The sequence below is a fragment of the Bufo gargarizans genome, chromosome 9 (assembly GCF_014858855.1).
Source record: "Bufo gargarizans isolate SCDJY-AF-19 chromosome 9, ASM1485885v1, whole genome shotgun sequence".
Taxonomy (NCBI): Eukaryota; Metazoa; Chordata; class Amphibia; order Anura; family Bufonidae; genus Bufo; species Bufo gargarizans.
In genome coordinates, this window is record NC_058088.1 from 16,502,675 (window position 1) to 16,527,990 (window position 25,316).

Sequence of the window (25,316 nt, forward strand, 5' to 3'; positions counted from 1 at the left end):
GGATCATTGGGACTTTTGACGGCGCCCATGACGAGGTGCGCCATGTCCTTAACGAGCACTGGGACATTTTGAAATCCGATCCGGATATTGGTGGGATGATTTCAGCCAACCCTTCAGTCACTTATCGCCGCAACAATAATTTACGTGATATGTTGACACATAGTCTGTACATCAGCCCCCGTCCGCAGTCATGGCTGCGAAACCCACTTACAGGTACGTTTCCTTGTGGATCCTGTAAATTTTGTGGGTTCATTAAAAAATCCAAAAGCTTCACTAACAGCACTGCGGATAAAACGTTCTTCATTAAGTCTTTCCACAATTGCAAGTCAGTTGGTGTTGTGTATTTAATGACATGTATATGCAGCATCAAATATGTGGGTAAAACCATCAGAGAGCTAAGAAGACGGATTGGGGAGCATATTTTGGATATTACCAATCTCAAAGATACGCCAATTGCTCGTCATGTTCTTGACCTTCACAGGGGGGATACATCTTCGGTCAAATTTCAAGTGATCGACTCTGTGAAGCCGTCACCAAGGGGCGGTGATTATGATCGCATATTGTTGCAAAAAGAGGCGAGATGGATTTTTTCTCTGAATACCATCAAACCATCCGGCCTCAATGATGCGATCTCATACGTCCCGTTCATCTAGTGACCAGGCTGATTTCTTTGTGTTACTGTACAATGCACTATGAGAAGTGGATTCATGTGTGTGATCATTGATACAAGTGGCTACACACATGAATCTATGTGTCTGTCCGTTTTTACACACTTCTCTTGGAGTGACTCTCCTTCACTGTATATTATAATAAAGATGTCCATGCTGCGATAAATATATAAAGCCGCTTTGTAAATTCCTTGCTTTGTTTATGTGGCGCTTGCTGCGCTTTCCCTGTGACTCACCTTGTTCCTCCACCCTTCAGCCTTTAGTTTGCCTTGTGCCGTGCCTCCTGGCCGGATTGGCTGATTGACGGAGGCGTGTCTAACAGGGCGGGGCTTCACCCTGTAAAGCTCGGTGTTCTGTGGGCCGCTTTGCGGCCATCACAGTGCCGGATTACATGCACACTAGCACGCAGCACCTCAGCCTAGAGGTTGCTAGCTCAGGCAGGATAGTGACTGTTTGTAAAGCTCCGTACCTCACACTAGAGGAAAACGGTGCTAGGCAGGGATCTCTATCACTGACTGTTTGTTTGTCCATTACCTCGGTTATTAAAACAACACTGAGGCTCTGGGCTCTAGTATTAACCTGGTGCACATAGCTCCTGATGAAATGCATTCCCAATGCATGGAAACGCAGCGTTGAGCTGTTGCAAATAAGGGACATGTCAGGGCAACCATTGCTCCTTTAATCCACCTGGAGTGAATGCTATTGCTCTGCCATAGTCCAGCACCTGTGATTATTAGTGCAGTGAGAGTCTGCGCGCTGGCTCTCACTGTTTTGGAGTGGTGTTTGGTGAAATTCCCATACCAATACATCCCCTTGATACCTTTCACCCTGGGATACACATCTTGAACCCTGTGGTTGAATGAGCCCCTTATGCTAGTAGCTTGTGAGACTACACTGGCAATCCAGATGGTGGTGCTATTTGGTATATATCAGTGTTTTCACAATTGTTAAAGTCAGTTTTGCACATTATACTGACGGTTGATACCCCTTATTTCTTAATCAGACAATTAATAAAGACATTATTATTTTGTTTTAGCGCCTATCCCCATGTTATTTGCTCTATTGTATTTATAGGCGTATATTCAATATATCATTTCAATTTATTCCATTTAATTTTCCATTTTAACCAATTTTTTCCACTAACAAAGCAAGGGTTAACAGCCAAACAAGACTGTATCTTTATTGCCCTGACTCTGCCGTTTACAGAAACACCCCATATGTGGTCGTAAACTACTGTACGGCCACACAGCGGGGCGTAGAGTGAAAGGTGCGCCGTATGGTTTTTGGAAGCCAGATTTTGCTGGACTGGTTTTTTGACACCATGTCCCATTTGAAGCCCCCCTGATGCACCCCTAGAGTAGAAACTCCAGAAAAGTGACCCCATTTTAGAAACTACGGGATAGGGTGGCAGTTTTGTTGGTACTAGTTTAGGGTACATATGATTTTTGGTTGCTCTATATTACACTTTTTGTGCGTCAAGGTAACAAGAAATAGCTTTTTTGGCATCGTTTTTTTTATTGTTATTTACAACATTCATCTGACAGGTTAGATCATGTGGTAATTTTATAGAGCAGGTTGTCACGGACGCGGCGATACCTAATATGTATACAATTTTTTTTATTTATGTAAGTTTTACACAATGATTTCATTTTTAAAACAAAAATTATTTTTAGTTTCTCCATAGTCTAAGAGCCATAGTTTTTACAGTTTTGGGGTGATTATCTTAAATAGGGTCTCATTTTTTGCGAGATGAGAGGACGGTTTGATTGGGACTATGTTGGGGTGCATATGACTTTTTGATCGCTTGCTATTACACTTTTTGTGACGTAAGATGACAAAAAATTGCTTTTTCTACACCGTTTTTATTTTTATTTTTTTACGGTGGTCACCTGAGGGGTTAGGTCATGTGATATTTTTATAGAGCCGGTCGATACGGACGCGGCAATACCTAATATGTATACTTTTTTTATTTATATAAGTTTTACACAATGATTTCATTTTTGAAACAAAAAAAATGATGTTTTAGTGTTTTCATAGTCTAAGAGCCATAGTTTTTTCAGTTTTTGGGCGATTATCTTAAGTAGGGTCTTATTTTTTGCGGGTTGAGATGACGGTTTGATTGTTACAATTTTGGCGTACATGCGACTTTTTTTATCACTTTTATTACCTTTTTTGGGGAAGTAAGGTGGGCAAAATTTCAATTTCATCATAGTTTTTTATTTTTTATTTTTATGGCGTTCACCGTTCGGGAAAAGTAACATGACCGTTTTATAGATCAGGTCTTTACGGACGCGGCGATACCAAACATGTGTAGGGAATTTTATTTTTCTCATGTTTAATCAGTGATAAATGTTTTTTTTATTTTTACTTTTTTTTCACTTTTTTCACATTTTTTTTTGACCCAGACCCACTTGGTTCTTGACGATCCAGTGGGTCTGATGTCTGTATAATACAGTACAGTACAATATATATTGCACTGTACTATATTTTACTTACGCTGAACAGATCTATGCTTTCAGCACAGATCTGTTCAGCACCATGGACAGCAGGACGCCTGAGCAGGCGTCCTGTTGCCATGGGAACCTTCCCCGTCTGCTCAGTTATGTTCAGAACTGCGCAGACGGGGAAGGGTAAGGACGGGGCTGTGGGGGGGCTGTCTGGGGGCTCTCTCCCTCTCCATTCGGGGGGCTGCAAAGGCACAGCAGCCCTCCGATGGGAGAGGGAGGGAGCTCCCTGAGCTGTTAACCTTTTCCATATCGCGGTCCGTACGGACCGCGGTATGGAAAGGGTTAAACGGCTGACATCGCATCACCGATGTCAGCCGTTTATACCAGGGTGCCAGCAATGTGCTGGCACCCTGGTATAACCCACTAGACGCCAACGATTATTATAATGGGAGGCAGGCGGGGGATCGCGATCCTGCCTGCCGCACCGCCCCGCACCGCCCACAAACCGCCCCCCTGCACCCCGCCACATAAATGAATTCAGGGGTGCAGGGGGGGTTAAAAAAATAGATTTTTGGCAATTTTTAGGTTTCTGATCCCTGCGGTCAGGGACCGCAGGGATCAGAAACTACATAAAGCGCTGCAAACCGCAGGTCTGAATTGACCTGCGGTTTGCTGCGATCGCCGATATGGGGGAGTCACAGGACCCCCCTCGGCATTGAGCCTGAGTGCCTGGCTGTGTGTAATAGCCGGCACTCAGCGCTGTCACCATGTCTGCAGACATGGTGACAGTTAAATGCGATGAGGAGTATACTAGTCATGGAGCGCTAAGTAGCAGTGCTCCATGACTAGTATACATATGTCAGGTACAGTAGATTGTCACTCTCTCCTTCTCTGATCGCTTCCCTAACAGGAATGGGGACGATCAGAGAAGGAGAAGCACACAGTCCCTCCCTAACCCCCCTTACCTGCCCCGATGCGCTGCGATTGGTCCCTCTGCAGTATTGGACCAATACAGCTCCTTATGGCTTCTCTGGTTGCCTAGCAACCCCAGCACGCCGGCTTCACTGAATCTTCAGCGCTTCGGTCCCTGCGCTGACAGTGAAAGCCGATCACGTACATGCACGTGGGATGCGGTGAGGCACCACATTCCCCCACGTACATGTACGTGATATTGCGTGAAGGGGTTAATGACCAGTTTAGATCTGAAGTCACTTTGTGAGGCTTACATAATAGAAACCAGCCACAAATGACCCCATTCTAGAAACTATACCCCTCAAGGTATTCAAAACTGTTTTTACAAACGTTGTTAACCCTTTAGGTGTTCCACAAGAATTAATCGAAAATAGAGATACAATTTCAAAATTCCACTTTTTTGGCAGATTTTCCATTTTAATAATTTTTTTTGCAGTTACAAAGCAAGGGTTAACAGCCAAACAAAATTCAATATTTATTGCCCTAATTCTGTAGTTTACAGAAACACTCCATATGTGGTCGTAAACTGCTGTACGGGCACACGACAGGGCGGAGAAGGAAAGTAACGCCATACGGTTTTTGGAAGGCAGATTTTGCTGGACTGGTTTTTTGACACCATGTTTCATTTGAAGCCCCCCTGATGCACCCCTAGAGTAGACACTCCAAAAAAGTGACCCAATTTTAGAAACTACACCCTCAAGGTATTCAAAACAGATTTTTGCAAACTTTGTTAATCCTTTAGGTGTTCCACAAGAATTAATGGAAAATAGAGATAAAATTTCAAAATTTCACTTTTTTGGCAGATTTTCCATTTCAATAATGGTGCACCGCTAGAGTAGAAACTCCCAAAAAGTTACCCCATTTAAAAAAAACTAAGGGATAGGGTGGCAGTTTTGTTGGTACTATTTTAGGGTACATATGATTTTTGGTTGCTCTATATTACACTTTTTGTGAAGCAAGGTAACCAGAAATAGCTGTTATGGCACCGTTTTTATTTTTTGTTATTTACAACATTCATCTGACAGGTTAGATGATGTGGTATTTTTATAGAGCAGGTTGTCACGGATGCGGCGATACCTAATATGTATACTTTTTTTATTTATGTAAGTTTTACACAATGATTTAATTTTTGAAACAAAAAAAAAATCATGTTTTATTGTCTCCATACTGTGAGAGCCATAGTTTTTTCAGTTTTTGGGTGATTATCTTGGGTAGGGTATGATTTTTGCGGGATGAGATGACGGTTTGATTGGCACTATTTTAGGGTGCGTATGTCTTTTTGATTGCTTGCTATTACACTTTTTGTGATGTAAGGTGACAAAAAACTGCCTTTTTTACACCATTTTTATTTTTAGTTTTTTACGGTATTTACCTGAGTGATTAGGTCATGTGATATTTTTATAGAGCAGGTTATTATGGACGCGTCGATACCTAATATGTATACTTTTTATTTATTTACGTAAGTTTTACACAATATTATGATTTTTGAAACAAAATAAATCATGTTTTAGTGTCTCCATATTCTGAGAGCCATAGTTTTTTCAGTTTTTGGGCGATAATCGTAGGTAGGGTCTCATTTTTTGCGGGAGGAGATGTTGGTTTGATTGGCACTATTTTGGGGTGCATATGACTTTTTGATTGCTTGCTATTACACTTCTAGTGATGTAAGGTGACAAAAAATGGCTTTTTGTTACACCATTTTATTTATTATTATTTAGGTAGGGGCTCATTTCTTGCAGGATGAGGTGACGGTTAGATTGGTAGTATTTTGGTGGGCATACACCTTTTTGATCGCTTGCTGTTGTACTTTTAGTGATGTAAGGTGACAAAAAAATTGTTTATTTAGCACAGTTTTTACTTTTTATTTTTTACGGTGTTCATCTGAGGGGTTAGGTCATGTGATATGTTTATAGAGCCGGTCGATACGGACGCGGCGATACCTAATATGGAAGGCATCGCGCTGCCTTCCATGTCATCGTGTCCCCATTACAGCAGCACAGGGACCCGATGGCACCTCCGATCACCGCCGCAACGACCCGTAAACGCCGCAAACCGCAGGTCTGATATGGGGGGGTCACGGGATTCCCCCACGCATTGTCCCAGGGTGCCTTCTGATTAATTTCAGCATGCACCCAGTTCCGATCACCGCCCGCCGCGCGGCAGTGATCGGAACTACACATGACGTACCGGTACGTCATGTGTCATTAAGTACCAGGACATAATGCCGTAAAGGTACATCATATGTCCCCAAGAGGTTAATTGAGTGAATAATTTTTTGGGTTTAATTTTTATTGGATTTGGTTCTAAATTCCTAAAGATAAATGACACGGGTAACAGATAGGGAGATCCACTACTGTCCAGCGCTGGTTCTAAATCCCATGTGAGAGAAAGAGATACCCTATTGGTTACGGACCAAAACTTCAGTTTCGGACAAAAGTAGGAAGAGGTCAGTTACGGTTAGAGGCACGGCTCATTGGTTACTTAAACCGATGTAAAAGACCTGTATGAGAAAAAGAAATACCCTATTAGTTACGGACCAAAACTCTGATTTTGGCCAAAGTAGGAAGGGGTCAGTTACGGCTAGCGGCGCGGCTCATTGGTTACTTAAACCGATGTAAAAGACTCAGCGAGCAAAAAATCCCTTGGGTGATGTATTCTTTTGTACATGTCATTGTAATTGGGTGTTGATTGTTGTGTTAACAGTCTGTACTAACCATTTGTTGCTTACGCTGAGTGATTGAAACTCCCTGAGAAAGGCAAGTTAGGTGACGTAAACTAACTATTGTACTAACTGGTGCAATATTACTAGGATTGGTACCTAGCAGAGCATTGCACACCGCTCTGCTGGAGTGTTTGTGACCTTGAGTTACTCCTCCATTAGGGACATCAATTACTAATATCTTTTGTGATTTGAGATTGTGATAAGACCATGTGGCCTTTGCAGCATTAGTCAGTGTGCAATTTAAGCTAGAAATACAGCTATAATTTTCAGGGTTTTAAAAAACACCCATTTTGGGCAAAATACTCAATTTTACAGCCCTTGCTGCATTTGTCAGTGTGAGATACACACTTTAGATACCGCTGTCATATTCTGTTATAAAAAAAAACACCCTTTTTGGGCAAAATACTTAATTTGCGGCCTTGTCTGCATCTGTTAGTGTGAGATACACGCTTTAGATACTGTTGTGCTATTCTGTTATTAAAAAAGCATCCTTTTTGGGCAAAAAACTTATTTGCGGCCTTGTCTGCATCTTTCAGTGTGAGATACACGCTTTAGAAACTGCTGTGCTATTCTGTTTTTTAAAAAAACACCCTTTTTGGGCAAAATATTTAATTTGCGGCCTTGTCTGCATCTGTTAGTGTGAAATTCAAGCGTTGTATACTGCTGTAATATTCTGTTATTAAAAAAACACCCTTTTTGGGCAAGATCCTAAATTTGAGAAATATAAGGAGAGCGTCAAATAAGGTACGTGGCCCCGGTCGTGGGGCTGCTGGTGGAGCTCCTGTTGAAGGGAGAGGACGTGGTCGATCTGTACCAGCTACAAGCACAAGTGAAACACCTTCCTCAGGTGCGAGTAGGCAACAGAACCTTCAGCGGTATTTGGTCGGGCCTAATGCAGCTCTACGAATAATGAGGCCAGAACAAGTACAGGCGGTAGTTGATTGGGTTCCTCAAAAACAAAGAAAGGTCTCTGGTTCCTCCTGCTTCCTCTTCTGCTGCAGTCTCAGCCTCTCCATCCACCTCTGGAGTGACAGTGCCACCTGCCACCCCGCAAACAGAGGAACTGCCAGCAACACCACCACCTGGGTCACCAAGCATTTCCACAATGTCCCACAGAAGCGTTCAGCTCTCCATCTCCCAAACAAGGGAGCGGAAGAGGTAGTACCCCCCCTACCCACCCGCGATCCCTGGCCCTGAATGCCGGCATTTCAAAATTACTAGCCTTTGAAATTATATCATTCCGACTGGTGGAGAGTTTTAAAAGCCTTATGGCGATGGCTGTCCCACAGTACGTTGTGCCCAGCCGCAACTACTTTTCCAGGCGAGCCATCCCTTCCCTGCACAACAAAGTGGGGGACAAAATCAGGTGTGCACTGCGCAATGCCATCTGTGGCAAGGTCCACCTAACTACGGATACGTGGACCAGTAAGCACGGTCAGGGACGTTATGTCTCCAAAACAGCACACTGGGTAAATGCAGTTGTGGCTGGGCCTGAGGAGGATAGCAGTTTGGCGCATGTCCTTCCACCACCAAAGATTGCAGGGCGCTTTTCTTTGCCTCCTGTTGCTTCTTCCTCCTACTCTGCTTCCTCATCCTCTACCGACTCCTCATGCGATCAGCGTAACACCTTCACCACCAACTTCAGCACAGCCCGTGGTAAACGACAGCAGGCAGTTTTAAAACGTATCTGTTTGGGGGACAAACCCCACACCGCGCAGGAGCTGTGGACGGGCCTTGAACAACAGACCGATGAGTGGTTGGTGCCAGTGAGCCTCAAGCCCGGCCTGGTGGTGTGCGATAATGGGCGAAATCTCATAGCAGCTCTGGGACTAGCCAGTTTGACGCACATCCCTTGCCTGGCGCATGTGCTGAATTTGGTGGTGCAGATTTTCCTTAAAAATGACCCCGCTATATCAGAGCTGCTGCATAAAGTGCGGGCCGTCTGTGCGCGCTTTCGGCATTTTCACCCTGCTGCTGCTCGCCTGTCAGCACTGCAGAGTAACTTCGGCCTTCCCGATCACCGCCTCATATGCAACCTGTCCACAAGGTGGAACTCCACCAACATGGCCAGTGCTGACAACGCTGTTCTCAGCGTTACTATCCCACTTCTAGGCCTCCTTGAAAAAACGCTGCTGGCGATGATGGAAGAGGATGTGGCACAGGAGGAGGAGGAGGAGGAGGATTAGGGATCATTTCATAGGGTTTCCGGCCAGTCATTCACAAGTGGCTCCGAGGGTGGGTTCCTGCACCCACAAACGCCAGGTACACAATTGTCCAGCCAGGGCACAGCTCTGGAGGATGACAAGGTGGAGGATGAGGAGGAGGAGATGGAGGAGGAGGAACTTTGTTCACAGCAGGGTGGCACCCAGGTAAGCTGATGGCCATCACTGGTGCGTGGCTGGGGGGATACAGAGGACACAGACGATACACCTCCCACAGAGGACAGCTTGTCGTTGCCTCTGGGCAGCCTGGCATACATGAGCGATTACATGCTGCAGTGTTTCCGCAACGACCGCCGAGTTGCCCACATTCTAATTTGTGCTGATTACTGGGTGGCCACGCTACTGGATTCCCGTTACAAGGAAAATGTACCGTCCTTAATTCCGTCACTGGAGCGTGATCATAAGATGCGTGAATACAAGCGCATGCTGGTAGACGTGCTGCTGGTTGCTTTTCCACCTCACATCGGGGGCACAGTGAAAGCACGAGGTGAAGGCAGAGGAGGAGGAAGAGGTCGCCAATGAGGCTGGGGCACCACCAGCACCTCAAAAGGCAGGGTTAGCATGGCCAAAATGTGTAAAAGCTTTGTCAGCATGCCACAACAACCAACACAACCAGCTGATATGGAACGTCTTAGCAGGAGGCAGCATTTCGGCAACATGGTGGAGCAGTATGTGTGCACACGCCTACATGTACTGAATAACGGGTTTGCCCCCTTCAACTTCTGGGTCTCCAAATTGGGCACATGGCCTGAGCTTACCCTTTATGCCTTGGAGGTGCTGGCCTGCGCTGCAGTCAGTGTATTGTCTGAACGTGTATGTAGAACGGCAGGGGGCATCATCACAGACAAACGCAGCCGCCTGTCCACAGCCAATGTGGACAAGCTCACGTTCATTAAAATGAACCAGGCATGGATCCCACAGGACTTGTCCGTACCTTGTGCAGAATAGACATGCATACCGGCCTTAACCAGCCATTGTTATACTACAGTGCAATTGCTCATTGTTGTATTTTGGATATTTTACACTCTTTTGGAGTGTACTCTAATAAAAAATTAAAAAAATTAAAACCGAAACACAGTGTTCGCTACCTCGTCCTCCTCCACCGCCGCTTCCACCTACACTGCTACGTACACCACCTCCTCAAACTCCTACTCTATATGAACCTCCACCTCCTCATAAATCAAGTATATATTTTTTTGTACGTATTTTATTTTATTTCATTTCACTCATTTGTCTGTTACGTTTTCTGGTGAAATTTACCAATTTTTGACTGTGATATACCACTGCCATACCTAGTAGAAAGGTAAAAAAATTCATTAATTTGTCTGTTACATATTCGGGTGAATTTCACCAATTTTTGGGTGTAATATACCCCTGCTCTACCTAGTAGACAGGTAACAATTCACTAATTTGTCTGTTACATATTCAAGAGAAATTCACTACTTTTTGGGTGTGATATACCCCGGCTATACCTAGTAGACAGGTAAAAACATTTCACTAATTTGTCTGTAACATTTTCTGGTGAAATTCACCAATTTTTGGCTGTGATATACCCCGACTGTACCTTGTAGACAGGTAAAAACTTTTCACTAATTTGTCTGTTACAATCTCGGGTGAAATTCAGCAATTTTGGGGTGTGATATACCCCTGCTCTATCTAGTAGACAGGTAACATTTCACTAATTTGTCTATTACATATTCAGGTGAAATTCTCCACTTTTTGGGTGTGATATACCCCTGCTCTACCTAGTAGACAGGTAAAAACATTTCACAAATTTGTCTGTTACATATTCGGGTGAAATTTACCACTTTTTGGGTGTGATATACCCCATCTGTACATAGTAGACAGGTAAAACATTTTTACTAATTTGTCTGCTACATTTTCTGGTGAAATTCACCACTTTTTGGGTGTGATATACTCCTGTTCTACCTAGTAGAAACGTAAAAACATTTCACTAATTTGTCTCTTACATTTTCTGTTGAAATTCACCAATTTTCGGCAGTGATATACCACTGCTATACATAGTAGACAGGAAAAAAAAAATCATTAATTTGTCTGTTACATATTCACGTGAAATGTGAAATTCACCACTTTTTGGGTGTGATATACCCTGGCTGTACCTAGTAGACAGGTAAAAACATTTAACTAATTTGTATGTTACATTTCCTGGTGAAATTCACCAATTTTTGGCTGTGATATACCACTGCTATACCTAGTAGGCATTCTTGGGTGACATTTGGCCTTTTTTGCCGTGATTAAACCCCTGCTCTGCATAGGTGATAGGGACATAAATTTCAAAAAATCCTCTGTTACAAGGTGACATTTTACCAATTTTGCCGTATACAAACCCCTGCTCTGCATAAGTGACAGGGAATTAAATTTCAAAAATTCTTCTTTAATTGATGAGCGCAACCTCCTTTCATTCAATGTTTAAACTTTAGCAACTTGTCCCACATTTGCGCTTCCATAATTTGTCCCACTTTCCTGCTCGATCATATTTAATTTAAAAAAATGTACCTAAATGTACCTCCCTTGGATGTGGTCTCTCTTTCTCACGCTCCCTCTCCGGCGTGGAACCCTGATTCGCCGATAACCGTGATCAACATGGTAGGCTCAGAAAAGAACATCGAAAGTTGATAGAGAAGATATCTATCACGATCGGCGTAACTGTCACATACGTGACACGGAGGGAGGAAAAGAGGGAGGCCCTGCCCTAGTGAGAGGGAAGGTGGTGACCCCTGACTCACCTTGCGACTGGCGCCTGGCTGCCCTGTCGTCCCTAGACGGGTTCCTCACCCGTACGCCGATCACGTGCCTAAAACCCTGGCTTTCCCTAGGATGAGCCCTAGATAGTGAACAGGGCGGTGGGAACACTAGTCCGCACCACTAGCTCTAAAGGAAAACACCAAGGGGAGGACAGACAATACAAACTAAACATATAATCCCAGGAGGGCAACAACAGGAGACAACAAAAGCCCAACAGGGATCCGGAGGGTAGCACTCTGGAACAACAACCAGATTCTCAGCTCCAGTGGGTCAGCATAGATGTCCAGGCAGGAAGCTCTATAACTGGCAACAAGAGAAGTGTGAGAGGAGAATATAAGGAGTTTGGGAGTGGCAGACAAGAAACAGCTGAGGAGGAGAAGCTACGGATCCCTGAGTGAGACAAAAAGGATAGCAAGGCAAACACAGAAAACAAACACTAAGAAACACCGTGATCTTTAGACATAGAGCGCGCAGCCACCCGCTGCGACTTCCTGACCCCGGGTATAACGGAGTCAGACGTGGCTCTTGACACCCTCGTGACAGTACCCCCCCTTTCACGAGGGGCCTCCGGACACTCAGGACCAGGTCTCTCCGGATGAGAGACATGGAAAGCCTGAATCAACCTGTTGGCGTTTACCTCTGACGCTGGAACCCACATTCTTTCCTCGGGACCGTAACCCCTCCAATGCACCAGATACTGAAGAGAGCGGCGGACCCGACGAGAATCAACAATTCTGGATATTTGAAACTCCAGATTACCATCCACAACAACAGGAGGAGGTGGCAGCGGTGATGGTTCTAGAGGTGGAACATACTTCTTGAGCAGCGACTTATGGAAGACGTTATGGATCTTAAAAGTCTGAGGTAGCTCCAGGCGAAAAGCCACAGGGTTAATGACGGCTACAATTTTATAAGGACCAATGATCCTAGGACCCAGTTTCCAAGAGGGAACCTTCAACTTAATATTCCTAGTAGACAACCACACATAGTCATTCACTCCTAGGTCCGGACCTGGCGACCGTTTCTTATCGGCCATGCATTTGTATTTACCACTCATATTTTTCAAGTTAGCTTGCACCTTCTGCCATACCGATGAAAGAGATGAAGAAAACCGTTCCTCTTCGGGAACCCCAGAAGACCCCCCCTCTTTGAAAGTACAAAATTGAGGATGAAAACCGTATGCACCAAGAAATGGTGACTTGCCAGTGGATTCCTGACGGCGATTATTTATGGCAAACTCGGCTAACGGTAAATATGATGACCACACCTCTTGGTTTTCAGACGCAAAACACCTTAAATATGTTTCTAGGTTTTGGTTGGTACGCTCAGTCTGTCCATTCGACTGAGGATGGAAAGCTGAGGAAAAGGATAAGTGTACCCCTAAACGGGTACAAAAAGCTTTCCAAAACTTAGAAATAAACTGGGTTCCCCGATCCGAAACCACATCGGAAGGGACCCCGTGAAGCTTCACGATTTCACTGATAAACACCTGAGCAAGAGTCTTAGCATTAGGAAGTGCGGGTAGCGCAATAAAGTGTACCATTTTGCTAAACCTGTCTACTACTACCAAGATAACTGTTTTACCCGCAGACAAAGGTAAGTCAGTGATGAAATCCATTGATAGATGTGTCCATGGTCTATTGGGGATGAAAAGTGGCAATAAAGACCCTGCTGGACGTGTATGAGAGACTTTCGCGCGTGCACAAGTAGAACAAGTAGACACGAAATCTATTACATCCTGACGCAACCTTGGCCACCAAAAACGACGAGACAATAGCTCCAAGGTTGCTTTACTACCCGGGTGCCCAGCAAGTGCCGAATTATGATGTTCCTTCAATAACTCAAGACGCAGGTTTAACGGTACAAACAATTTCTCTGAGGGGCAAGAGGCCGGGGCGTCCCCCTGGGCCTCTAACACCTTTCCCTCTAGAACAGAGTGTACAGCAGAGACAACCACTCCTCTTTGTAAAATAGGTACCGGATCACTAACATTACCCCCTCCAGGGAAACTACGAGACAATGCGTCTGCCTTGGTATTTTTTGCCCCAGGACGATAGGTGATTACAAAGTTAAATCTGGTAAAGAATAGCGACCACCTAGCTTGTCTAGGGGTGAGACGCTTAGCCGATTCTAGGTACAGAAGGTTTTTGTGATCCGTAATTACCGTGACGGGGTGGATTGCTCCCTCTAAGAAGTGACGCCACTCTTCAAACGCCAGTTTAATCGCCAACAGTTCCCTATTTCCAATATCATAGTTCTTTTCTGCTGCAGATAATTTTTGGGAAAAGAAAGCGCAAGGACGCCATTTGCCAGGAGACGGACCCTGAGACAATACAGCCCCCACTCCCACCTCCGACGCATCAACTTCAACAATAAAAGGCTGGGAGACATCAGGTTGAATTAGGACAGGTGCCGAGGTAAATCTCTCTTTTAGAGAGGAAAATGCAATTTTAGCGGCGTCAGACCATTTAGAAAAATCAGTCCCCTTCCTAGTCATGTCAGTAAGGGGTTTAACGATCACTGAATAATTTTTAATAAACTTTCTGTAGAAATTTGCGAAACCCAAAAACCGTTGTAGAGCTTTAAGGTTCTCAGGAAGATCCCAATCTAAAATTGCCTGGACCTTCCCAGGATCCATACGGAAACCTGAAGCAGATAATAGATATCCCAGGAATTGTATTTCCTGAACGGCGAAAACACATTTTTCAATTTTCGCATATAATTTATTCGTCCGTAGGACCTGCAGTACTTGCCTGACATGTACTTCATGTGTTTTCAGATCAGCCGAATAAATTAAGATATCATCTAGGTATATGACTACAAACCTGCCGATGAGATGACTAAAAATATCATTAACGAAATGTTGGAAGACAGCAGGGGCATTGGTCAGACCGAAAGGCATGACTAAATTTTCGTAATGCCCCTCAGGGGTGTTAAAAGCTGTCTTCCACTCATCCCCTTCCTTGATGCGAATCAGATTGTAGGCCCCCCTAAGATCAAGTTTGGAGAACCACCTAGCACCCGCAATCTGATTAAAAAGGTCAGGAATGAGAGGAAGAGGGTATGGGTCTCGGACAGTTATCCGGTTTAGCTCACGGAAATCTAGGCAAGGACGCAGGCCCCCATCTTTCTTTTTAACAAAGAAAAACCCTGCAGCCACAGGTGAAGAAGAGGGTCTGATGTGTCCCTTGGCCAGACTCTCGGAGATATAATCTTTCATGGCTTGTCTCTCAGGACCCGAAAGATTATACAACCTGGACTTGGGTAATTTTGCACCGGGAATCAGGTTAACCGGGCAATCATAAGGACGATGAGGTGGTAGCTTCTGACAACCCTTTTCAGAAAAAACGTCCTCAAAGTCCGAAATAAATGTAGGTAGGGAAGCTATGGAGGCGATTAAGCAATTGTTATTTAAGCAATTCTCTCTGCAATGCTCACTCCACTCCAATATCTCCCTGGCCTGCCAATCTACCACTGGATTGTGCGCTACCAACCAGGGAAGACCCAATACCACAGGAGAGGGAAGGCCCTCCAGAACGTAACATGAAAGACGCTCCTTATGGTGGTCCCCTACCCGAAGATGTAAGTTATGGACAACGTGAGTGAGGTTTCTCTGAGACAGAGGAGCAGAGTCAATAGCGAATATGGGAATGGGTCTCTGCAGCGTACAGAGAGACAAACCCATAGTGCGGGCAAAATGGGCATCTATCAAATTTACCCCTGCACCACTGTCTAGAAAAAAAGAAATAGACTCCGTCTTAACACCAAAAACAATAACCGCTGGCAACACAAATTGAGATGTTCGTATGGAGGAAACGTATACCCCCCGGCTGACATCCTCCGCACAGCCTGGGGTTAGTAGTTTTCCGACAGGCTTTTGTTTTTGGGAAAGGAGGGACAGACATTAATGAAATGACCCTTCCCCCCACAGAAAAAACAAGCCCCCCACCTACGGCGAACCTCAGGAGGACGGACCTGACGAGAAGTTCCTCCTAGCTGCATAGGCTCATCCAAGTCAGTACAGACTAACTGCTGCTTGGGAGAGGTTACCGATTGCTCAGGAATTTTCGATCTCTCCCTAAGACGTCTATCTATCCTGATAGAGAGGGACATAACAGCATCAAGGGAAAGGGGGGTCTCATACAGCGCCAGCGCATCCTTAACCCTTTCAGATAACCCAGAGCATAACTGACTCCTGAGAGCCGGGTCGTTCCACTGAGTATCAGTAGCCCACCTGCGGAACTCTGAGCAATATTCCTCTGCTGGCCGATCTCCCTGTAGGAGTCTCCGTAACTTTGACTCAGCCAGGGCGACACGGTCAGGGTCATCATATATGAGACCCAACGCCCCAAAAAATCCCTCCACTGACCGGAGAGCCTGGGAACCAGGGGGTAACGAGAACGCCCAGGATTGCGGGTCCCCCTGAAGCAGGGAAATAACAATCCCCACCCGCTGTTCTTCATTACCTGAGGAGTAAGGGCGCAGCTTAAAATATAATTTGCAGGCCTCACGGAACAACACAAATTTGTCCCTTCCCCCAGAGAATCTGTCAGGAAGAACAACCTTGGGTTCTGTAACAACCTGGTTACCCATAGCAACCGCTGGGCTTACGGTCTGCTGCATTTGCTGCTGCTGTTGGAGGACAGACGCCTTCAATCCTGCCACCTCCAAAGACAGGCCTTGAAGCTGTTTTGCCAAAGCAGCAATAGGATCCATATTGGATTCTAAGTAGAGAAAAAAAAAAAAAAAATTTTTTTTTTTTTTTTTTTTTTTCTCAAAAAAAAAATAAGGGCCAGTTATAATATCACGATCGGCGTAACTGTCACATACGTGACACGGAGGGAGGAAAAGAGGGAGGCCCTGCCCTAGTGAGAGGGAAGGTGGTGACCCCTGACTCACCTTGCGACTGGCGCCTGGCTGCCCTGTCGTCCCTAGACGGGTTCCTCACCCGTACGCCGATCACGTGCCTAAAACCCTGGCTTTCCCTAGGATGAGCCCTAGATAGTGAACAGGGCGGTGGGAACACTAGTCCGCACCACTAGCTCTAAAGGAAAACACCAAGGGGAGGACAGACAATACAAACTAAACATATAATCCCAGGAGGGCAACAACAGGAGACAACAAAAGCCCAACAGGGATCCGGAGGGTAGCACTCTGGAACAACAACCAGATTCTCAGCTCCAGTGGGTCAGCATAGATGTCCAGGCAGGAAGCTCTATAACTGGCAACAAGAGAAGTGTGAGAGGAGAATATAAGGAGTTTGGGAGTGGCAGACAAGAAACAGCTGAGGAGGAGAAGCTACGGATCCCTGAGTGAGACAAAAAGGATAGCAAGGCAAACACAGAAAACAAACACTAAGAAACACCGTGATCTTTAGACATAGAGCGCGCAGCCACCCGCTGCGACTTCCTGACCCCGGGTATAACGGAGTCAGACGTGGCTCTTGACACCCTCGTGACAATATCCAAATGAATCGTGGACGTCACAGGGACGTGCGATCAGGCAGAAGTTATCTAGAGTCAACAAAGCGGCAGCAGGGCCTCTCCTTTCTAAAGTTTCAAAATCTTAAATACCCCAGTGACATTCCCTATAATTTTTTATTAATCATTCCAATAACAGGGCATCTTAAGAGTCCTGTATTGTTATTTATTGTCACTACCTCCCCAAGTCGGGAGTGGGTAATTGCTGTGCGCCCCCTCCTTTCCTTCGATTCTTCCATTTTAAAAACTTTTCCCACATTTCCGCTCGATCACAATTAAATTTCATCCATTGGTCTCCCTTGGATGTGGTCTCTCTTTCTCACGCTCCCTCTCCGGCGTGGAACCCTGATTTGCCGCTAACCGTGATCAACATGGTTGGCGCTGAAAAGAACATCGAAAGTTGAAAGAGCAAATATCCAATTGTATCGTGAACATCACGGGGATGTGCGACATGGTCTGCCCCCTGCAACTTCTGGGTCTCCAAATTGGGCACATGGCCTGAGCTTGCCCTTTACGCCTTGGAGGTGCTGGCCTTCCCTGCAGCCAGTGTATTGTCTGAACGTTTGTTTAGCATGGCTGGAGGGGGTTATCACAGGTTATATATCCCAATGTTTTTGGGTGTACCCTAATTTAAAAAAATTCAAATAATTTTAAAACCAAAAACCAGTGTAGGCTACTTCCTTCTCCTCTACCGCCGCTTCCACTTACACCGCCACATCCACTGCCTCCTCAACCTCCATATAGACCTCGTCCTCCTAGATCAAGATTATTTTTAATTTTTACATATTTTATGTTATTTGAAGTCGTTTCCCTATCCACATTTGTTTGAAGAGCACTTGCCATGCTCTTAACCACGTTTTGCTGGCATTTGCAGCCCTCTAGCCCTTTCCATGACATTTTTAGAGCCATTTTAGTGCTCAAAAGTTCAGGTCCCCATTGACTTCATTGGAGTTCGGGTCAAGTTCGGGTCCCAAACTTTTTTGTGAAGTTCGGTCGAACCCGTCGAACCTGAACATCCAGGTGTCCGCTCAACTCTAATGAAGATGCTGTGAGATTTATCATTGCTTTATTGTGTGAATGAAGAATGCATGGAATGTAGGATGTGGTGTGTGGTACCTCTGTAACTGAGAATGTGAAGAGTACTCTACTAATAACTATACATCATAATCGGATATCCTAAAAATAAAAAATAATATAAATTGGATAATAGAAAATCCACGTGCTAAAAAAATGAGCTAATTGTTAAATGTAATATTGGCTGAATATGGTTCTTTAATTATGGAAAACAACTGTTTTATGAGTTTTATTTTGCAGCTGTATCTAACATATGTCAGGAACGCCTGGAGGCTTCTTGATAATTACTTTTAGTTTCTCCCAAATATTTGATTAGGTGAATGTTTTATTTGTAGCAATAATGAAGACCCTGACAGAACGTCTGGATACAAAATTGGTTTGGAGCTCCAATGAATATTTTTATGTTGAAAAGTGTCATGTCAAAAGGGGCCCTTTGTCTGTTTAATGTTGGTATTGTGTGTTACATGTTGTATGTTATATACAGTACAGACCAAAAGTTTGGACACACCTTCTCATTCAAAGAGTTTTCTTTATTTTCATAACTGTGAAAATTGTAGATTCACACTGAAGGCATCAAAACTATGAATTAGCACATGTGGAATTATATACTTATCAAAAAAGTATGAAACAACTAAAAATATGTCATATTCTAGGTTCTTCAAAGTAGCCACCTTTTGCTTTGATTACTGCTTTGCACACTCTTGGCATTCTCTTGATGAGCTTCAAGAGGTAGTCACCTGAAATGGTTTTCACTTCACAGGTGTGCCCTGTCAGGTTTAATAAGTGGGATTTCTTGCCTTATAAATGGGGTTAGGACCATCAGTTGCGTTGTGGAGAAGTCAGGTGGATACACAGCTGATAGTCCTATGAATAGACTGTTAGAATTTGTATTATGGCAAGAAAAAAGCAGCTAAGTAAAGAAAAACGAGTGGCCATCATTACTTTAAGAAATGAAGGTCAGTCAGTCCGAAAAATTGGGAAAACTTTGAAAGTGTCCCCAAGTGCAGTCACAAAAACCATCAAGCGCTACAAAGAAACTGGCTCACATGCGGACCGCCCCAGGAAAGGAAGACCAAGAGTCACCTCTGCTGCGGAGGATAAGTTCATCCGAGTCACCAGCCTCAGAAATCGCAGGTTAACAGCAGCTCAGATTAGAGACCAGGTCAATGCCACACAGAGTTCTAGCAGCAGACACATCTCTAGAACAACTGTTAAGAGGAGACTGTGTGAAACCAGCCTTCTTGGTAGAATATCTGCTAGGAAACCACTGCTAAGGACAGGCAACAAGCAGAAGAGACTTGTTTGGGCTAAAGAACACAAGGAATGGACATTAGACCAGTGGAAATCTGTGCTTTGGTCTAATGAGTCCAAATTTTAGATCTTTGGTTCCAACCACTGTGTCTTTGTGCAACGCAGAAAAGGTGAACGGATGGACTCTACATGCCTGGTTTCCACCGTGAAGCATGAAGGAGGAGGTGTGATGGTGTGGGGGTGCTTTGCTGGTGACACTGTTGGGGATTTATTCAAATTCAATACTGAACCAACATGGCTACCACAGCATCTTGCAGCGGCATGCTATTCCATCCGGTTTGCGTTTAGTTGGACCATCATTTATTTTTCAACAGGACAATGACCCCAAACACACCTCCAGGCTGTGTAAGGGCTATTTGACCATGAAGGAGAGTGATGGGGTGCTGCGCTAGATGACCTGGCCTCCACAGTCACTGGACCTGAACCCAATCGAGATGGTTTGGGGTGAGCTGGACCGCAGAGTGAAGGCAAAAGGGCCAACAAGTGCTAAGCATCTCTGGGAACTCCTTCAAGACTGTAGGAAGACCATTTCAGGTGACTACCTCTTGAAGCTCATCAAGAGAATGCCAAGAGTGTGCAAAGCAGTAATCAAAGCAAAAGGTGGCTACTTTGAAGAACCTAGAATATGACATATTTTCAGTTGTTTCATACTTTTTCTGATAAGTATATAATTCCACATGTGTTAATTCATAGTTTTGATGCCTTCAGTGTGAATCTGCAATTTTCATAGTCATGGAAATAAAGAAAACTCTTTGAATGAGAAGGTGTGTCCAAGCTTTTGGTCTGTACTGTATGTTATGTGTTGGGACATCTGATTAGGACCAGTTAAACACCAAAGCAGAACTGACTTACATAGTACATTTCACCAGTCCCCAAGGGGTGTGGACAAGTGATGCAAAGGGGAGGAGGAAATGTGGGATGGTGTAATGAGTGGACTTCCAATACCTCCTCTCTACTGATACATGATCCTATAGGCATGAAGAACCTTCTTATTAACAACTGAAGAACAAGATGTTCAAACAATCAATTGAATCTAACCCAAACACTGAGATTTCTCCAATGCAGTAAGAGTCCTTCTTTACATTTAATGATACAACATGCAGTGATGAAACACTTCAACAAACCCACTGTAAGCATAGGTTTACTTTAAGTCTCTCTCCAGGTAGGAAACTTCCCTCCTCAACAGAATTTTAAATGGAAAACAATCAGTTGGAAGGATGGGTTACCAGAGTATTTGCATCAACAGAATATAAGGGGAATACAACATTTCCAATTAATAATCCAGACTGAGTTTCTTGTAGTTGGTTTCAGGTTCTTCAAAGATGGATCATCTTGGACAGGATATTCTGCCTCTACCTAAACTGATGTTGTCAAGTAAGAACCACTCTCTCCTGCAATGTCAGTGCAGGAGGCAGAGCTGAAGGCACTCACTGAGGTTTGTAAGATGGCTCAGGGTAAGACTGCTAACATTAATATAGATTCTAGGTATGCCTTTGGTATCATCCATTATTATAGTGTAATCTGGAGGAGCAGAGATTTTGTTGGATCCATGAGTAAGCCCATCAATAATGAAGTTTGAGGATCTAAAGTGTAAAAGATTACCTGTATCCTAGTGTAAGTGGAGGTCTATGTGATACAGGCTGGTTTAGGGCCAGTAGACTTCCAAAATGTGAGTCCGATACAGGATACAGAGGCTGAAGTGAAAAATGGAAGCAAGAAGTAGAAGTGATGAGTAAGAATAAACTCTGGAGGGTTGGTAAACTCTACCTTCAAAGGGCACTCTACCCAATAAGGATGGATTTAGAGCATGGGCAAATCAAGAGAGGGAATATGTGATTGGGTTCAGTGGTGAATGGCTCCTGGGTTCAACAATTCTGCCACCAGGTTAGTCCAAGGGTGAATGAGGTGTGCTACAATAATGATGGGAGAACTATGGGAGTTTCAGGGAGGCATTTGCCCAGGTCATGTTACCCATTTCAGAGACTGCGTATTGACTACATTCAGTTACCAAAAGTAGAACAGTGTTAATATGTCCTTGTCTCTATTGATCTCTTTCCAGGATATTCAAAGACCTGGCCTGTAGCAAAGGCAACCGCAAAGGCAACAGCTTTGAAGATACTTGCTGAGGTGGTATATATATATGGGGCTCCAGAGATGATGGAGGGTAATAAGGGAATTAATTTCACAGAAGAATATTGGGTATGGTGGAAAGATAGAATAATTACATGTTATTGAAAGATCAAGGCAAAGGGAAAAAGGCCTTACATATAATGTCACTCCATAGTTCTGTATTCAGGAAGCATCGTGCCTCAGAAGAATATCTTCTTGTCACTGTATAAGATATTCTTGGGCTATATTATCTAGGACAGGGCTATATTATCTCCAACAGGCCCAGATACTGCATTTTCTGATCTTACTACCTATTGTTATGGTATGTGGCTTCTGGCCATTAAGGATCAGAGACTCCAAAGTGGGAAAGTGGGCTATACTTTGTACAAGATACAGGCTGTACTAGTAATCAGGAGACAGATTGTGGTCTTGGACAAGTTTGTGGAGATCTGTAATGCAGTCTAGAATGTATAGTTCTTTTAGAGAGGAGCACTGGAGACAAGCTGCTAGTGTGATACGGTATCTGTATGGGAGTCCTACAAAACCAACTGATTGCTGTAGATAAATAACTCAGTGTGTGATTCCCTTCCAGATGTGAATTCAGTGGCTTTACATTTCCATAAACCCTGTGAGCATTGATGATTTGGGATGTAAGAGACATAAGGACAAATTTGATGGTGACTTCCAAGAGCAGCTAACCACTTCAAAATTAGTGAAGCTTTTGAAGGAGAAACCAACTGGAGACACACCAACCATTCCGAATACATCTGTAACTAAAGGGAAACACCAGGAGAGTCTTCAGTCTCTGCAATTGTGCTGCTTATTGGACTTATGAGGTTTAAAGGACAGTTAGGACAATACATTTATTAATCATCATATGGCGACTATAAAAATGTGATAAATTTGATTGTTTGATATGTACAAATTGATTACAATGTTATGTTTTCCATTCCTGTTACTGAGGAGGAGCTGATGACACCATATTGCTGGAATTGTATACTGTACAATGTGAATAATTAGGTGGTAGGCTTATTAGTGTTACTGATTTATAATGATGTCTATGTAACATACTGTATATATGTATTTTATTGTGTCATTACAGTTGCATTTATATATTGATTGTTATTGGTTAATAATCCGCATTTTATAAGCGAGTGGTCACATTGCGGTGTTTTATATATATCTTTTATTATCATATTTCTAATATTTTTTATATAATGTACAATGTCTCCCTTATACCACCCTATGATTACCTACTTTGGCGATGGTTCCCTATAATAGTGTACCTCTGTTTGGCTGATTCGAGTGATTACCGAAGGTTTGTGTTCCACAGTGGAACGCAGTGCGATAATATTGACTGCACAGGGGAAGATCTCGCGAGACGAGTTAAGGATTTGCAGCATGGGCTCCCGAGTTCTCGCGGTTAGCACGCTGATGATGGGGTTGGAATGGGTGAATCGGACTTGATGCGCTCCACGGTGGACCGCAGACCGGATATCTGGTCTGGTCTCTGCGGTCTTCCGTAGAGTGCCTCGGGTCCGGTCCCCTACATAGGTACACTGTTTGATTATCAGGTTACCCCCTATATACTTCCTTTGTTTTGGAATTATTTACTGATGCACATTGAGGGGCCTTTCCTTTTTGTTTTTCCTTTCACTATGGATTCATGAATGTGTCCAGACACTGGAGGAACCAGAAATGATGTTGAGCATTCCATGCTGGAATGCACACCACTTCCTCTTCCTCCTCCTTCCTCCCTGATGATGATGGGCATTTTCCATGTTTACTGAATTGACCTAATGGACAGGCTATATATAGGTAGCGAACATACACCACTTGTATCCCTTGAGAAAGCAACCACGAAAGACGTGTCGGGATTCAGGGCTATTCTGGTCTGTACATGCATTGACCCATCTTTTGGCACTGTGCACTTTTTTTATGGCTGAGGTTTACTGATATCCTTTGCCTATGGGAGAAATTGTTACTTGTATGTATCATGAATGGTAGTCTTGCGGGTATTATTCCTGTAAATGTATTACTGTCAATAGATATGCAATATTATTTAAAACAATTTGTTCAATAAAATTTGTTATCTTTGTATCATACAATTGCTGTCCTTTCCTTTAGCCTTTGGGTGTATCATTCATACTTTAACAGACAGCTTTATACCGGGCGTTTTTGCTTTGTGTATTGGGTTTGGGTGAGGCCCATGGATGATCTAATCTGATGCATTAGACATTGGTGGGTGGAAATCCTGGCTGATCCATGCCTGATTTTTCTTGACAAAGGTAAGTCTCTCCACATTTTGGGTGGACAGGCGAATTCTTCTTGTGGTAACTATGGCCCCCGGCGCACTAAACACTCGCTCTGATGCCACACAACTGGCTGGAAAGGACAGCTTTTCCAGGGCAAACTCTGCCAGTTGCAGTCACAAATCCAGTTTGGCTGCCCAGTAGTCCAGCGTATCTCCGATGACAGGTGGCAGGCTGCACTCCAAGTATGCCACCACTTGCTGGTTCAAGTTCTGCTCTATGTCTAGCTGCTGGTGAGTAGTTTCTTCACTATGCAGGTGAAAAAAGCTGCTCATCAGCGACTCTAGACTCTGGCTGCTGCTGATGGAGCTGGTACTGCTCCTGCCACCCTCCCCAGCAGCCGCCTTGGCAGTGGAACATGAACGCAGAGGGCCCCCCCCAGTCAGACCTGCGAGAGGATGGACGATGGCGCAGATAGGCAACAGCCATGTGACTACAGACGTGGCCAAAAGTTTTGAGAATGACACAAATATTAGTTTTCACAAAGTTTGCTGCTAAACTGCTTTTAGATCTTTGTTTCAGTTGTTTCTGTGATGTAGTGAAATATAATTATACGCACTTCATATGTTTCAAAGGCTTTTATCGACAATTACATGACATTTATGCAAAGAGTCAGTATTTGCAGTGTTGGCCCTTCATTTTTAGGACCGATGCAATTCGACTCCGCATGCTCTCAATCAACTTCTGGGTCAATTCCTGACTGATAGCAACCCATTCTTTCATAATCACTACTTGGAGTTTGTCAGAATTAGTGGGTTTTTGTTTGTCCACCCGCCTCTTGAGGATTGACCACAAGTTCTCAATGGGATTAAGATCTGGGGAGTTTCCAGGCCATGGACCCAAAATGTCAACGTTTTGGTCCCCAAGCCACTTAGTTATCACTTTTGCCTTATGGCACGGTGCTCCATCGTGCTTTCAAAATGCATTGTTCTTCATCAAACTGTTGTTGGATTGTTGGAAGAAGTTGCTGTTGGAGGGTGTTTTAGTACCATTCTTTATTCATGGCTGTGTTTTGGGGCAAAATTGTGAGTGAGCCCACTCCCTTGGATGAGAAGCAACCCCACACATGAATGGTCTCAGGATGCTTTACTGTTGGCATAAAACAGGACTGATGGTAGCGCTCACCTTTTCTTCTCCAGACAAGACTTTTTCCTGATGCCCCAAACAATCGGAAAGAGGCTTCATCGGAGAATATGACTTTGCCCCAGTCCTCAGCAGTCCATTCACCATATG